Here is a 3,869-nt window from a genome sequence, read left to right on the forward strand (position 1 = left end):
CGCGGAGCTCTAGCGTCCCCCGCGTCACGCCCACGCAGCCACCGCCGTCGCGCCACGCCAGGCAGCATCCATGCATGATGCATGGGCTCCCCGCGCCGGCGACGCCCACCGGCCGGGATACTGCGGGAACGTCCAGGTCCGATCGGATTTGTGTTACCTCATATTGGACTGAGGATAAAAGCCCCCACCCCTCCCACTATAACACCTGGGTTTTATGATCGGGTTGGCTAGGTGGGGCATTCTAACTTGGTATCAGAGCCGAGGTCCTGGGTTCGATTCCTCCCGGCCACGCATTTCCGCTGCGCGATTTCCCTGGCTGCGTTCGCTGAGACCGAAGTGCTAAAACCGGACAGGTGGCACAGCCCCCCGGCTCGCACGCAGTAGGGGGAATGTTGGACTGAGGATAAAAGCCCCCACCCCTCCGACTATAACACATGGGTTGTTGAGTTGGCTAGGTGGGGCGTTCTAACTCTCAGCAGCATCGTCGCGGTGTCCAGCATTCTCTATGGTCTTGGGATTGCTCCTCGAGTTCGTCGCCTTCGTCTAGCACCGAGTCCGGCGGCCCGCTCTGCCGTGGCCTTACCGCATGCCAATGGGCACGGTCGGGGGTCGCGGCATGCCGTCGGTATTTTTGGTGCTCGACTGCTCGTCATCATGGCCGCATTCACCGGGGCCGGCATCGTGGTGTCCTACATCATGGCGTTCTGCGAGGCCAGTGAATGCCATGGTGTTCGAAGGTTCTCATGGTCGTAAGGAAGGCTAGGTTTCTGATGCTTTAAGGTGAATATTCGGACTTCGGAGGCTACAGCTGAATCTCAAAAGAGAGACAAGTTCAACAAACATGAAATCTCCTAGGATCAAATTGCACTCATCAGAAAAAGGTGTACAGAGTACAGAAAAGCAGGCATTGCAGTCGATTACACAAATGGATTCGAAGTTTATTTACTAGCGTAATTGTTGTTATTCTTTCTACAGGCTTATTTGCCAGATTAAAGATGGTTCCACACTTAGTTCAAAACTAGAAATGACATTTTGGACTAGAAATGCATAACAACCACACTTAGTTGCAAGAAGCATAACATTGTGAAGGTAAACCACAAATTGTTGATGACACCAGGCCATATGGTTCACTAACAACTTGGTATGATTACTGCCGGTCAACAAGAGCACATTTATAACAACTACAGGGCTCAAAATTATTGTTTTAATTGTATTAAGTTCTCCCTACTGTATGTGAAACAATTTGCATATGGATGGTATTGTATGGAGCTACTAGTCGCCCTGGTCACTTTAGTAGTCCACCTTGTTCTGCACAAGTAAAAGCCATCTGCAGAGGGAACCAGGCCTACTCCCACAGTCCCACACTACCGATTTGCCAAAGATGATAACGCAGGGAATCCAATCCAGCGACGACAGGGCGTCGCCAGTTCACTCCAACGCGCCTCCCGCCAAACCTGAATGCTTCGCCGGCGACGCAACCCACCTCCCAATCACCGCCTCGGCCGGCAGCGGCGCCGGCCAAGAAAGAGGCCGCAACAAGCTGACCCTTCTCCCTCTCATCTTCCTCATCTTCTTCCAGGTCGCCGGCGGGCCATATGGCGCCGAGCCGGCCGTGCAAGCCGCCGGCCCCCTCTTCGCCCTCTTCGGCTTCCTGGTGTTCCCTTTCGTCTGGGCCTTCCCCGAGTCCCTGGTCACCGCCGAGCTGTCGACGGCGATGCCGGGCAACGGCGGCTACGTCTTGTGGGTGGGCCGCGCGTTCGGCCCGTTCGCCGGCTCCCTGATGGGGACGTGGAAGTACGTGTGCGCCGCCATCGGCGCGGCCGCTTTCCCGGCGCTCTGCTCCGACTACCTCGTGCGGGTGGCCCCCGCCGTGTCAGGAGGCGGCGCCCGCGTGGCGACCATCGTCACGTTCAACGTCGCCCTGACGCTCCTGAGCTACACGGGGCTGAGCGTCGTCGGCTGGACCGCCGTGGCGCTGGGCCTCGCGGCGCTGTCGCCGTTCGTGGTGATGGTCGGCGTCGCGCTGCCGAAGATCCGGCCGCGGCGGTGGGGGCGACCGCCCGCGCCAAGGACTGGAAGCTCCTGCTGAACACGCTGTTCTGGAACCTGAACGGTTGGGACAGCGTGAGCACCATGGCCGGCGAGGTGGACCGGCCCGGGAGGACGTTCCCGGCGGCGCTGGTCTCAGCCGTGTGCATCGGTTCGCTCGGGTACCTGCTGCCGCTCATGGCGGCCACCGGCGCCGTCGATGCGCCGCCGGAGGCCTGGGGAGACGGCTACTTCGCCGACGCTGCAGGTAACTTCGTCGTTTGCACATGTTACTGTTGAATTTTATCGTCGCATTTGTCGCATTTTTAGCGAGCGTCACGTCAGGATTATTGAATTCATGGACTTCTTGTGCTTGTTGGCAAAGACCAACAGAGACAACAGACATGTAGCAACAGAGACAGGATGGAAAACTTGTCCATCATGCAGGTGGTGAATGACCGTGACATGTGATCGTCTGAACTCCGGTTCGCCCGTGCATGCAGGTCTGATCGGCGGCGAGTGGCTCAAGTACTGGATGGAGGTGGGCGCGGCGGTCTCCTCCGTGGGCCTCTACTCCGCGTCGCTGAGTAGCGCGTCGTACCTCCTTGCCGGCATGGCCGAGGTGGGTCACCTCCCGTCCCTGCTCGCCGCGCGCGCCCCGCGGTTCGGCACCCCCTGGGCCAGCATCACCGCCACGGGCGCCGTCGCGCTGGGCATGTCCTTTCTGAGCTTCGACAGCATCGTGGCGGTGACCAACTTCCTGTACGGCCTCGGGATGCTCCTGGAGCTCGCCGCGTTCCTCTGGCTCCGCGCCAGGCGGGCGCGGCGGGGGCCGCGGCGGTGTGCGCGGTGCCGTCGGCGTTCCTGGTGCTCGTCATGGCCGTCGCCGGGTGGAAGGTGTGCGCGGCCGGCGCGGGGTTCACGGCCGCCGGCGTGGCGGTGCACTACCTCATGCGGTTCTGCAGGGCCCGGGGGTGCGTCGAGTTTGCCCGCCCGGAGGGAGAGGGAGAGGGAGAGGGAGGGGAGCGCGGCGGCGGTGAGAGTGGGAAGGAAGGCCAGCCTGGTGATGCCTGAGGTTGAAGATGGTGCGTGAATTCGGCAGGGGGGCGGCGCGCTTTGACGGCCAGTTGCAGGGCGGGCTATCCAGGAGACCAGGACATCGAAATTATAGCTGCTCAAGAACAAGAACAAGAGGAACGTACGGGTTGGGTGGTAGTGTTTCACAGTTTGGGGATTCGCTCTCTGGGCTTCTCAACATTGGAAAAATTCAGCCCGCGGAACTGCTGCTGCTTCCTCCTCGTCATTCTCTTTTTGAAAGAGGCCTCCTCGTCATTCTCATGGGCTCGAGCGTCGTGGATCGGACTTTAGTTCGTGGGCCACGCGCGAGGGTAGCAGCGAACGCATGGAGCCCGCGCAGCGGCGCAGGGCGATATTGCCTCGTGCGGTGCGGTGTAGGGAAGAGAGGAGTCTATTTCTCGCTCGCTCGAGCCGAGCCGTCCAAGACGCTTCTCACCCTTATTGAGTGTCATCTCATCTCCATCAGCAATCTCCTCCTCCTAGTAGTCATTAGAGTTTCAAAAACTGCAAGTCCCTAAGCTCCGCCACCTCGACCACCACCCGGCTGGTGGCCGCTCCTCCCACCTTCCACCCCGGCCGACCTCCCCCACCTCCCACCTCTCGCCGGCATGCTCGTCTCCACGAGAAAGATAAACAGTGCCGGCGTGGATCCACATGCAGCGAGCCCTCGAGCTCTTTTGCGACAGCCTCCCGTGCAGTGGCGCGCGTGAGGGATAGAATTTCCGGGGAAAGGTCTTGATGGATTATTACTACTCGTGGGAGAG

The 3,869-nt window shown here is 60.0% G+C and overlaps 1 pseudogene; it reads left to right on the plus strand.

The window, feature by feature from the left end:
• Positions 1-1,364: 1,364 nt before the first annotated feature.
• On the plus strand, positions 1,365-3,326 carry LOC120648794 (annotated as a pseudogene).
• Positions 3,327-3,869: the final 543 nt, after the last annotated feature.

The sequence above is a fragment of the Panicum virgatum genome, chromosome 9K (assembly GCF_016808335.1).
Source record: "Panicum virgatum strain AP13 chromosome 9K, P.virgatum_v5, whole genome shotgun sequence".
Taxonomy (NCBI): Eukaryota; Viridiplantae; Streptophyta; class Magnoliopsida; order Poales; family Poaceae; genus Panicum; species Panicum virgatum.